The sequence below is a fragment of the Triticum urartu genome, chromosome 2A, assembly GCF_056163025.1.
Source record: "Triticum urartu cultivar PI428250 chromosome 2A, HENAU_Tu73, whole genome shotgun sequence".
In the NCBI taxonomy this organism is placed as follows: Eukaryota; Viridiplantae; Streptophyta; class Magnoliopsida; order Poales; family Poaceae; genus Triticum; species Triticum urartu.
In genome coordinates, this window is record NC_141874.1 from 29457470 (window position 1) to 29471552 (window position 14083).

Genomic DNA, 14083 nt, shown 5'->3' on the forward strand with positions numbered 1-14083 from the left:
TTTTGAATAAAATTGACTTGCTTGCAGATTCTTGTACGGGCAGAAGAAAGATAGAATTGACCTTGTGTACGGACTGTTGTATGGATGTCGATGGCCATCACCCATCAAAGGAAGGTGACGCCAGATGTTGTGGAGGTGACGCACTCTGCCGGTGAGGAGCTTCGAAGACGGTGGTGGCTGACGAGCAAAGTCTGCTCGTTGAGGAGGTCATCCACCGTCATGCACATTCCTGGCTTTGGAACAACTTGGACTTATTTGATTTGGTTCAGTTCGATTTGATTTGGTAGTTGTGGTGGTGTTAAATTATCAGCCGCCGCATTTTTTTGGCAGATCTTTACTCCAATGGAGTCACTGAGGTTGAAGTAGGACAGGAAGAAAAAACACATCATTGCATATTTGGGTTTAGTGATAAACTGATAATGCTTCCATATGTTCTTGATCCCCAGATACGACTTACCTCTATATGCACTTTTCTTGCTGGTGGGACATAACTAGAACTAATATTTTGTGTGGAACATAATTAGAACTAATTTTGTGTTTGGTTTTACCATGTTTTAATTGTTGAATTTTTTTATAATTTGATGCCCCTTTTTTCCTTAACAATTTACTATTTGTCCTTCGTGTGATGCTCATGTTGCATTGTTCAGCGACTGCTTCTGGATTACAGGAAGAAGTTGGAGTAAATCCTTGTGTTTGGCTTCAATTTTTTTGGTTTGGATATCTACCCAACATTAAAACTGACTGTTGTACAAGGGAAGTTCCATATTTGCGAGATAATTTTCTATAATGCAGAACTGTAAGAATAACCCTAGAACCATCTTTACAACCTGATGTTACTTAATAATAAATAATGAGTTAACTATATAAGAAGATTTAAATGCTTAGCTTTTCATGCCTTTAGTTAGAAATTGATGTGTGATTTCAAGGCTCGTACTGACTTTTCGTTATCCTGCTTTTCCTCTTAAAGGCTAGAGAGAAATCATTCAAGAAAGCTTCATAGTTATGTAAGTGTTCAGATTTTTTTTGCTAATGATTATTTACCTCTGTTTGCATGATGTTATGTAATTGATTCTCTCTCTTTTTCTTTCTTTTCCACGTCTAAAAACTGCAGATATTGACTGTGAGATGAAATTGTCATTGTTCATAATTTAAATGTTTGACACAAGGCCGGAGCCTAGAATGCTAGCTTCTTAATGCTACTTGACGGGTTGCCATGTCGATGTTTCCCCTTTTAGACGGAGATGGTCATGTCAAAGGTGTCAATGGCAAGGTTCTTCGCCATGTTAGGCCTCTCCTCTGCCTACCTCATGAAGATACGCCACCAATACATTGAGTTTCCACTGGTTATACTTCTTTACCGATGTAAAGTAGTTAACTGATGGTTTTGTTGTATACTCTTTGGGAAGCCATTGATCTGGTACTACATAGACTGAGGACGAGCTGAAGAAAATGTGAGCCATGGGAGGAGAGATTTACTGGAGCAAGGTGAACAACGGTGGCAGTGACCAGATAGGAGACGCAGGGAATGAATGTTTTCTCGTTCTTAGTGCTTTGGCTGTTGTACACTAAAGTGGATGGGAGATCTGCAAGTTAAAGTAAATATCATGGTATTCCTCTCATGCACCTTGTCGCATATACCCTCATAACCTCTGTAGCTCTGCCCTTACCGTTCGTTGTCTTATCTGTTCCTGACAAGTATTGACTTCTCTTTCACTTCCTTGCTTGTATATACATGCTATGATGTATTGTAATATGGATTGGATTTCATATACATGTACTATATTGATTTTAAGTGTTGCACACATGGTTCTTGGTCGTGTTCTTCTGATCTAACGACTCTGCACCTAATTGATACGACAACATTTCTTGTTCATGCTGTAACTATCATCATGCTTTAAGTAATTTTATTTACTGATGTGAATGCACTCATGATCTGTGTGGCTTTGTGTTAAAGTGTTCCAATATTATTTTTGTGTTGTTATCAAGTAGGTAGTTCTGTGTATTTTTGTATTTTTTATGGCAATTTCTTTGACCTCGTGGATGATTCAAATCCATATAGCTTGTGAGGTGATGGCAGTCTTCGGCGGCATTTTAGTCTGTATAAGTTCAAATGTCTTTCCTATAGAGAAATAAAATGCAGTTCACTTAATTTTCAGAATAACAACTCTTGGTGACTACTATTTATGAATTGCATATAATCCTTTGCAATTTTTGAATAGTTAACACAAGGTATTCGTTCATATCCTTAATTGTTCCATTGTGATGGTACTTGCATTACTCTTTGTTTGCAGATATATTCTTTTATGATTTGTTCATAATAATTTCTTGAGGACAACAATTTAGGTGGAAGATATGCTATAGACTAGGTGGTAATAATGCCCAACATTTACAACTGCAAAACTCTTAATAAATGTCTTGATAATCTCAAATAATAAACTACTGATTATTTTTCCCGACATTCAGAAATGCATAGTGAGCTGCACGTTTGGGTCACCATGTTGGAGTTGCTTTTAAATGATTCAAGAATATCATCAATCCTGAGAATAGAGGGGATCGGAGTTAGGGAGGCGTTTTGTTAACATTTACACCTGATTTTTATTTATTAGTAAATAGGGGCGGGTTAACATTATTTTCTCTTGTTAAAGCATTTTTTAACCCGTGGCAATGCACGGGCACTCAACTAGTGAGATGTAATGAGAGGCGCACCTCTCATGTTTACACACAACAGTTACAGTAGCAGGTGATGAAACCCCCTTTCCTGTGCGCTACGGTGCGGAGGATCGCCTAGGTCTGCGCGCGGAGGTAGAGGATGGCCAGATCTGGATTGGATCGCCCAGGGCCTGCGAGCGGCGGTCCGCACCGGTCGGGTTGGCGTGTGCTCGCCGAGTTCCTGCATGCGGCTTGACCAATTCATCTCTAGTAGTGTTTGCTTTGGGCTCATGTTGCACTGTGGCGCTGGTGGCCTCAGATCCTTGGATTGTTGGTGGAAGACTCGGCTCCGGGCGAAAATCATGCATCGACCCTGTCGTTGCCGGCGGTAACGGCGTCCACGGATGTCGTCTTCCTCCTTGGAGGTATCGTTGTGGAGCCGTTCCCTTCCTTCCCAATAGTGTGAGATCTCCTGGTGAAAACCTAAGATCGGGCAGTGCCAGATCGGGTGACGGTGGAGTCCTCAACTTCGTTTTCCTCCTTGGAGGCGTCACCTTGGTGATCCCGCTGAGGGGTTCTGATGGTGTTCGCGTTTGATGGTAGAGCTTTGGTTGTGGTGCTGCCGACGGGTCATTTTCTTTCTTTTCTTTTTGCGCTGCCTTTGCGGTGCTTTCCTCCTCTGAGGACTCTTGTAACACCTTCTTCTCATCAATGAATTTGGCAGTTCTCCTGCCAACATTCAAAAAAAAAATGAAACCCCCAGATTCTGGAACATTTTCCCTTCAATGAAAATGCGGGTAGGCCTCTTTGGGAGGCATAATTAAGCATTTCAATGATTCTTTTCAACCACGTACCCAAGTGCAACTCATATTTTTGTTACTTTTAGCATTTTTGAGTTGTTTGTAAATTGCCATCCCTAATCCCATTCCACTACCCATTAATCAATCAAAAAGCTAATTGTCAGTGAAAATCGAACGGTAACCTTCCTCGCCTGATCTGAATGAACTTTTGTGAATCAGAGAAAATCTTCAGCGTCATTTTTGAAATAAATAAATACTGATAAGACCACAGCGTTCTACAATCTCCATTGGAAATTGTCAAGTTATATTATTACTCATTATATTGTTGCACATCACAAGTTTTGCTGTCCGGAAAGATGATCATTTTTCTTCCGGAGGTAGAAGAAGGCCTCGTGCTACTCGCTCATTTTGCCCCGTTGTTTAAGCAATGCCGCAAGATTTTCAACGCCAGCCAGCTCACGCCGTTCAGCTCGTGGTCTGCGTCGGTCAGCGGCGTCCTCTCGCCGGCCCGGAAGAGGAACGCCTTGTCGCAGCGCATCGGCGTGCCACCAACCTGCTCCAGCAGGGTGGCCGCCTCCGTCAGCATGTCCTCGTCCCCGCCTGCGGCCAACTCCCTGGCGGCGCGCCCCAGCCGGCGCACGGTCAAGGCGTAGTCCTTGGCGCACTGTTCCAGAACCAGCCGCCGCCGGGGCGACGTCTCGGCGGCCTGCAGCCGGGCGATGCGGTCGCCGGTGGCCTTGGCGGTCGCCCCGGCGATCCTCACCGCGATGACGACGAGGCCGAGCTCGTCGGCCGTCGCACTCGCCGGGTCCGCCCCCAGCGTCTTCACGCACAAGTCGTAGTCGTGCGCGGCCTCCCAGGAGCCGGTGGCGACGAGCGTGCACGTGTCCTCCAGCGTGCTCGCCCTCGCCGTGCGCGCGTGCTGCGCGAGGAGCAGGAGGACGAGGGCGGAGGAGAGAGCTTGGAGAGCAGCCATGGTCGTCGTCGTCTGATTTGTTTCTCTCTCAGACTCGACCTATATATACTGTAAGACGTACGTAGGAGTAATTAGATTGGTGGCGCTGTAAATTTGTGTTTATCCTTTCAAACGTTTCCATTCGTTGCTCATGCATCAAACTCTTTTACTAGTTACATCACATTGAACAAAAACCGAATGTAATAAATTTTTGACAAATGTAATTAAGAATGGTGAGTAAGAAATTCACCACATATTAACCATGTGTATTAATCATCGCAATATTAGTAAATATTTCTGACGCCCAAGAGCCTACTGAACATATAATTTCTTGAGAATCTAGACAAAACAAAAGACCCGATTTATACTAGCAACACTAGTTAAAATGGGCATTTGTGTCCCAAATGAACGGAACCGCCTGTAATAACCCTACCACATGGTTTTCTTTTTCACCGAGACGGTTATTAAAAGGAAATCGCCTACAAAAATTAACTCGGGCGGCTCAAAAAGAAAAGAAATGAAATGAAACAGCTTGCAGGCTAGTATTGGGCCACAACCCATTTTCACAATTGAACCCTATCTTTCCGTCCCTCAAATCCCACCCCCGCTAGTTTCCTATCTCTTTTTCTATGCCGTTTGTGGCTATTCCGATCTCTTTCAGTTAGCTCTTGATGAGTGATCTTTTATATTGTGAGACCGGTTGACTTTGTCAGACTATTTGCTTTTATTAATAAGATGGCCGCATGCATCTTTCTGATGCAGAGGCCGGGGGATAACCTCCTTTTCGAAGAAAAAAATCCCACCCCCGCAGTCACTCCCCCCCTCTGTTATCTTCCCCCCTTCCTTCTTGCCTTGCAAATCCGTCCCTTCTCTCGTGCATCGATCTCGGAGGGTTTAGGTGACCTTGGGCTGCACCGTCGTGAGGAAGCCATGGTGGTCAAGCCGCCGCATCAGAGCTCGCCTTCCGCCCTACCATCTAATCATGTGTTGTTAAGATACAATCAGCTAGGTAGATTGCACTAGTTAGTATGTGATGTTGGCTAGGTGATTCGAACTTGTGTTGACATATTTTCTTAAGGGGTCGGCTGGATGTCAGGTGACTCAATTTATAATTTGGGTAAGTCACTCTTTGATCTACCTTTAGATCAATGGACAGAACATTCATCTACAACGAAAAATGGCTGACCTAAATAATCATTTTTTAGGGGTAGCTAGGTCAGTCATTATTTAGGCCGACCTAAATAATCTATCAGTCGATTTTGTCATATTGCCTTCCTAATCAGCAATCCGAGGGCCTGACTTGAGCAGTATGCATGGCCAATTTTCAGCTACTTTGCTCCCACAGTTTGTGTGCCCGTTTCAAACTGGCGGTGCCAGCACTATAACCTATGATGTCCAGTTCAAAAAAAAAACTATGATGCAAGCACAAAGTATTTCTAAATATTTAACTATTTTCTTAATTTATGCAGGGAAAATGCTTGTATCGAGAGAGGTTTGCTCAAAATACTGTGCAGTCAATTGACCACACAGCCAAAGTGTGGCTTCGCCACTGGCCGGTTGTAGCATGAAACGTCCGCATGCTTGGTCTAAGAGCAAGATAAAAATAACTAACATGTCCACTTTACTAATCGTGAGCTCGTTTTTTTTCTTTTTATTGTTTAGACGAGGATACATGTACATCTGCCTATATAAAATTGTTCTTTTTTTTGCATTGAACCTATATTTAATTGCTGAATATACTTATGGTGCATGTGATTTGCAGATGAGTCGCCACGTACGTATAGTTTCGGCCAGCTAATCATGGGAGTAGATTAACCCTAATTAAAACAAACACAAATTTTAAAAGGGAAAATGTTACACAACTACAACTTGGCATTGGTATTACCATTGAAGATGAATAGATTGGAAGTTTTTCCACAAAAAAGAGAGGAAAGAAAGTGGAAAAGTATTAAAAAACGAGTAAGCAAATAATGTAGTAGTCTTTTCGTAAAAAAATATTCTAAGGAATTAATTAGTCGCATTGGTATTACCTTTAAGAACAAAGAAAATGAAAAACAAAATAAATAACGATAAAATTTGCCCACAATTAAGAAAAAAATTGCACTTCCTAATATCATGCCAAAATAATCTTATAATAGAGGAATTTTGCAAAAAGGAAATTTTTAAGAATGAATTAGTAGCATTTGTATTAGCCTTAAAATAAACAAAAGAAATAAAAACTGAAAAAAGCAAAATAATGAATTTTTCTAAGAAAGAATGAATTAGTGACATTGGTATTATCCTTTAAGTAGGAAGAAAATAAAAAATTAAATACAAATAATGTTAAAATTATCACAATCTACAATTGTGTATAATATGCAAGAATAAGCATATACTACTGGACTTTTTGGGAAAAATAAGTTCCCTAAGTAGGAAGGAATAGTGGCATTGGTATTAAACTAAAAAGGAAAAAAGAAACAAAATCAAAATAATGAAGTTATCTAAGAAATACTGAACTTGTGGCACTTGTATTACGTTGAAGTAGAAAGAAAATAAAAAAAATACAAATCAAGATAAAATGTGCAAAACTCGCGGTTTTGTATAATATGCAAGAATAAACATATAATAGTGATTTTTTTGCAAACAATAAGTTCCATAAGAAGGAAGCAAATAGTGGCATTGGTATTACCCTTAAAAAGAAACAAACACTAAAACACAATAATAAAAAGTAAAAAAGTTTTCTAGGGAAGAATGAATTAGTGGCACTGGTATTACCCTTTAAAAAATAAAATAAAAAGCTAAACTAATAATAACAAAATTTGCACACATTGTACACATAAATTATGTTCTAAAAATTTATGCAAGAATAAGCATGTAATATTGGAATTTCCGTAAAAAAGTTCTCTAAATGAAATAAATTAGTGCCATTGGTATTACTCTTAAAGGATAAAGAAAATTATTTTTAAAAAGAAATAATGACAAAAAAAATTCCAAAATATGCATCAAAATTTACTTTTTTATAATATGCTAGAATAAACATATAATAACGAATATTTCACAAAAATAAAGTTCCAAAGAAGTAATGAATTAGTGGCATTGGTATTACACGTAAATAAGGAAGAGAATAAATAAAACTCAAACATAATCAAAACAATGAATTAATCTAAGAAATAGTGAATTAGTGACATTGGTATTACCCTTTGAGAGGAAAGGGGATAAAAACAAAAAGAAATAATGGTAAAATTTGCACACAATTTACACAGTAATTGCATTTATTATAATATGCAAGATTAGACATGCAAAAGTGAAGTTTTCGCAAAAACATGTTTTCTAAAATGAAACAAATTAGTATCATTGGTATTACCCTTAAAAAAGAAAATAATAATAATAACAATAATAATAATAAATTGCACACAATTTACAAAAAATGCATTTTTTAGAATATGCAATAATAAGCATATAAAAGTGGTTTCATAGAACAAAAGTTTCCTAAAAAGGAATAAATTAGTGACATTGGTATTGACTTTAAAGAAGAAACAAAATGAAACAAAAACTAAACAAAAATAAAATTAATGATATTTTTCTAAGGAAGAATGAATTAGTGACAATGGTATTACCTTTAAAAAAGAAATAAAATGAAACAAAATCAAAATAATGAAGTTTTCGAAGATAGAATGAATTAGTGACATTGGTAGAAACAAAATGAAACAAAAATTAAAATAAAATCAAAATATTAAAGTTTTCTTAGAAAGAATGAACTAGAGACATTTACAGGACATAATAAAGAAGGCAGGGAGAAGAGACAACGAAACACGCTCGGACTCGTACATTCACATGATGGAGAAAATTCGCAAAATTAATTTTTTTAATTTATATGAAGATGAGCTTTGCTCGCTTGATCTCAATTACTCTGCACTAGCAAGCCCCATAACGATCTCGGCGGCCGCGTCACCTGTCCTGCACGCACTGGCTGCAAGTTGCATGCATGCACGTGGTAGTGTAGGTGTGTGTGCATAGTTTAGGAAAAAGAATTTGACTGACCCTAATTGTCGTCTTTTCAGTCGCGTGATGTATAGCTAAAGCGTTTTTTTAAAACACTTGTGTGGAATGGAGGATAAAGGTCGAGGGTACACGAAAACGAGGATCACTGCCCAGGGGTGCACATCCATCACGAAGTACCACAGGAGAATATCCGGTACTCCCAACTCCTAGGGTGCTCCCCGGGCTCCAAACTGGTAGGACATTTGTAAATGTTCAAAAAATTCAGAAAAAAAATCCAGCACACAGACACAACATCATTGTATGTTGTCACAAAATTTGAAATCAAAATCTGAAACATAGCTTGAGAAACATAAATGACAAATTCGACAGTAGATAGTACACAACATAAGTTAGGCTTTAGATTTGACCCATTATCACATTTATGCCAATATTGTTATTTTTCTATCTCGAGCAATGTTTTGAATTTTGATTTGAATTTTTTTACAACATAAGTTGATGTTGTGTCAATGTGCTAGATTGTTTTTAGAAATTTTTGAACATTTAAAAATGTGCTACCGAGTTTGGAGCACTGGGAGCACCCTAAGGGTGGGAGTATCAGATATTCTCCCGAAGTATCAATTCGGCCATGACAATGGAGCCCGCAGGGACACTGCTTCCGTAGGCGTGTGCGAATTTAGCTGTCAGGGATGACGCATCAAAGATGACTACGCTGTTTGACAAGATAAAAACACAATTTATAGTACTAAACCATAAAGCAACTTTCATTGCCAAAATGGCCTTTGGTGGCCGAGCTACCTGCAGGCTGGAATCAGCCCCGTCAGTGCTCGTTACGATCGGTGCGAACCGTGCATGACATTCCCGTATATTAACTGTATTCGTAGAAGAAAAATACGGATTTATGGTTATCCAACTTGCGTTATCATGCAAATACGGTCACTTCGCTCGTATCTAGCCGTATAGCCTGCCCATGTGACGCGCCAGCCTGACGGAGGCCCACCTGTCAGTGGCTAGGAGTGCACAAGGGGTTGGGTGACTCTAGCACACCGTTTTTCTTTTCAGAAAAGTCCCTACGTAATTTATTTAATGACGCAAAAGACGTCAAATATAATGAAAAAAGGATGAGGTAGATTGGGTTCGAACCAACAACCTGTTTTTTTTACGGCATCGAACCAACAACCTGTTAATTAAACAATTACATCCATCCCACCAGTGCTGCCCGATGTTGTACATGCACAACTAAAATCTATTTGATTACACACAAAAGCACGTCAAGTTATTCTAAAAAAACATGTCAAGTTTGTCCAGGTTAATCAGATAAATAGACGCACATGTCTAATTGATAATTTAGGGGTGGGGCCACTAGTCGGTGTGATACTAACAACATGTTAGGCTAACCAGGTAACTAGACTAATCTACACAGGGCCCATCTGTCAGTGGGTCAACCAAAAATTTGTAACTTGGGCGCATGGATAATTCCGCAGGGAAAAAAGGGGCCCGATGGATTCCATTCGCCGACCTCAAGTGTGAAACCGCAGGAGCTAACCACTACACCAAATACCTATAATTGTCTAAAAGATAAACAATAAATTTTATATTTGGCAATGGAACTACTCGTATTCGGGCTTTTTCTCCTGGACCAAATTTCTGATAACAGATCGGTTACTAGAAATTTTTGTGGTCACCAGAAAACTATGTTATTACCTGAATTTTTTAATTTAAATGACAGAAACCATGTCAAATATATATCTCTCATATGCATACAGTATCAGAACGAAAATGAATTGAACTTGCGATTTTTCAAATTTGAATTTCATTTGAATTTTTGGGACAAAAAGGTGAGATTTTTTGGAACCGGTTTTCTGGCTGAACGTGGGGAAAAATGGAATATAAAAAGAATCTGCGTCCATATTAAAGAAGGCACATCCCTTTATAGTCACGAATATGTAGCTAGTGCGTGTGCGTATACGATGTCTAGAGTTTAATTCTCCTCAAATATTCTTTGCGATTAAGTTGTACCCACATGTGTTATTGAAGGGCTACTGCTTAATTAAATACAAAACAAGGGGTGTTTCTGTAAAATAAAAATATGCGCGCCTCGTTCAAGCTGTTCCCAATCATTGACAATGGGCATAGCCACGCTGACATGCCACATCAGCGCAGGATACGTCTGAATACAAGCAAAGTGACCGTATTTGCGTAAGGACGCAAGTTAGATGACCATAAATTCGTATTTTTAAAATTTTAGCATCAAACTGAACATTGAACGTAAGTTATATGACTGCAGTTGATATTATCTCTTTTGATATTCTGCGCGGGCTCAGTACACCAGCAAACACCGGAGTGCAGCACAGCTCCACGTCGCCGTCAACCATGCATCACTCCAGTTTCATGTACGCGGCACGGGAGTTGGCTCCATCAACATGTGCCATGCCAGGGTGACTGTTCCTTACCGTCAGAGAGTCCAGCAAGAGCCTTTTGAGTTGTTGACGACCACACCCTCTGCATCTCCATCCTCTCCTACAGCTGCAGCAGTCGTATTTGAGGAGCCATGTCGTTTGAGTCACCAACGACCTTCCTCTCACCATTGCTGTGCGAGGCAACATTGGCTTCCACCGATCGGAACTGGTCTTCGGCGCTGCTGCTGTCCATGGGTTCAGAAGAAATCACCTCAGCGGAGCACCGGCCAGCTTCTGAGGTTAGGCTAGCCTGCAGCGACAGAGGGGCCCAGAATTAACATCGCACCACCCCACATGTGCTAATTTTAAATCAGCCCATCAGGCTCAGAGTATCTTCAACAGCCGCGCCAAAAGAGGCGCGTACGGTAAACTTAGTTTTTAGCGCGCGCTGGACGGTTTCGCGTGCTCCAGCGCGCGCGGGAAAGGGCGGCAGCTCGCGCGCTACTTTTGACCCGTCGCTTCCGGCGTGCCTAAAAATTGCGACGCTCACCACGCGCCTATCCACACTGCCACACGCATCTCATAGCTTCTTCGCCTTTCCAGCGCGTCCATCGCTTCCTCTCCTTGCCGCTCCAGCGCCCCGCCACCGACGAGCCACCATGCCGCCGCGCCGCCGAGGAGCATCGGGCTACCACGGCGTCCGCCAGCGCCCCAACGGCCGGTACTCCGTCGAGATTCGGTCCGGCGACGTCCGACTCGGCCTCGGTACGTTCCGGACCTCGCACGAGGTTGCACGCGCCTACGACGCGACGGCGTGGCGCCTGGACAAGCCGCGTCAGCAGATGAACTTCCAGGATGTCCAAACGCGCCAGCAGGCACACGACATCGCCCCTCCGCCTCGTCTTATCATGGACCAGGACCGTGCGAAGCACGCTCGGCGGTAGCGCCGCCTCCTTGTCGCCGAGGAGGACGAGCGGGCCATGGTGGAGTGGCGTCGGCGCCACCCAAAGGACGTCGCCAACGAGGAAGCCTTTTGGGCAAAGCGCCGCGAGGAGACAGCAAGGCGTCGCGCGGAGCGGTTGGACATGCGTCGGCGGAAGGCCCTGGCGTTATCGCAGTGCAAAATCGTTGAAAATGGTGGGCAGTCGATCTTTTCGTCTAATGATGACTGTTGGGAAGACATTTGGCTCGATACCTCGGGGCAGACCAACAAGGATGGCAATGATGATGATGATGATAACGATGACTGGGAATTTTTAAAAAATCGTTGCACCATAGTTTTTTATCTATCTATGCTATGAAAGTATGTAAAATATCTAAGTATCATTTTCATCTATGAATTTTATTTATCATTTTATTAAAAGAATGTACGCAATATTTAGCGCACGCTGCATTTTAGCGCGGCCGCTGGAGCTACGCACGCGCGCTCAGTTTTAACGCGGCTGCTGGAGCCAGCGTTGCCGGCCGCGTCAAATCAGGCGAAGGGCGTGTGGCAAATGAGTTTTTAGCGCGCGGCGTGTTGCGCGGCTGTTGAAGATGCTCTCATGACATGCTTGTGTATCCCCTACGCAACCCGCGGTCCACATACAAAGCTAGCACACCAGTGCATGGCACGCATGTATTTCAACTTAACAGCTACTAACGTATATGCACGAGAAAAAAAACAAGCACACATCACGGCGCTATACTGCACGGCCCGAGGTAGCGGCCTGCAGGTAGCTCGGCCACCAAAGTGCCACTCTCTTTTAGTTAGGCTACTAATATTTTTAAGTTGAATGCTTTATAATTTGTACTAAGTGTTATCTTAGTTAGAGCAATGCTATTTCAGTACAAAATTCATAGTAAACACTAAAAAATCAGCGGATTATCAAATCCACTGTAATATGTAAGACATATTTGACCAGAAAATCATAAAGTGATGTGCAAATGATTAAGTGACAAGTTCCTTGCGAACATCTTGTGTATTCTAGATTTGTTTATTTGAGTGTGTATAATCAAAGACAGCTATCAAAATATTTCATCTATCATATACTTTCGAGATCTCTAATAAGATATTTAAAAACACACACAAAGTGATATACACGACATTCATGCAATAGTTAGAAATTAATCTAAGAAGGTGTAATGTGTTCACTTTAAATATGTTTTAGGTGTAATGTGTTAAAAATGAATTATTTATTATAAAACAAAGTGTAAATTTACCATACTATATTACAATATTTTTTATTTGATAAAAATATATGTATTAAGTATTAAAAATTAGTATAAATGATTATATTTATTATGATTAATGTAGAGCCAAATATTCCAAAAAACGTACTTCAATGTCAAAAAAGCGTATTCATAAAAATATTTGGAAGAAAAAGACTTATTTGGTTGAGCCGGTCGCTCATAGCGAAATGTGTAGTTTGTACATAAACACCCTAAACTTCATAATGCACACCCATGTGTATCCTTCTCAGGTACAACAACATATATCGACCGTGCTAAAGTTATGGCAGCATTTCACACAACAAAAATAGCCACAAATGACAATAAGAGACAAGTTATTTACGGGTATCGATCGAGGTGCATGAATTGCTGATATAGAATATACAAAAGGTATTTGTATATATGAGGTCGGAGCACCTTAACCAAATAATCATTATAAAGTGTTTTTGCAAAAAGTAAATCTTAAAATCCAATTCATTATGATTGCTCCATGCAGGGGCGGGCCCAGGAATTGAGGACTGTGTATTTAAAATTTGAAAGCATATAACCTTCCTTTTGGCGCGTATAACATATTATACTAGTTATAATAAACTATATAAAAGATATCACATAATATATTATATTGATAAAAATGATCATAAGTTGGTACTATTCAACATTAAGAAGTAAAAAAATTGTTCAACAATTTATAAACGTTCTAACATTATCTATTCAAATGGCAAATTGCAAATTCTCGTGTCTAAACAATTCATAATTGACTGCAAACTAGTCTCTAGTTTCACTATAATTAAGTAGAAATGCAATTGGTCAATGGTCAAACTAATTTACTTGGTCTTATATTTCTGTACTGCAGCCCATTGAACAAGACAGGAACAAAATCGAGGCCCTGTTGTCTGAATGCAGTTCGATAGTGACAGAAAAATTCAGTTAGAACACTTTGCATAGTTGAATTCGGGGTTAAAGGATTAGTATGTGTAGTTAGCGATTATTACCTTCAAAAGTTGAATTCGGGTTGTGGCTTTGAATTGAATCAATTACTGCCCCTGATTTCTTCACGCTTGCTAACCCACCACCTATTGTAGTTTGCAGAG

The 14083-nt window shown here is 40.5% G+C and overlaps 2 pseudogenes; one reads left to right on the plus strand and one right to left on the minus strand.

Moving 5' to 3' along the window:
- Positions 1-3935: 3935 nt before the first annotated feature.
- Positions 3936-4501, minus strand: LOC147983170 (uncharacterized; annotated as a pseudogene).
- A 6939-nt stretch (positions 4502-11440) lies between these two features.
- On the plus strand, positions 11441-12082 carry LOC147983171 (uncharacterized; annotated as a pseudogene).
- Positions 12083-14083: the final 2001 nt, after the last annotated feature.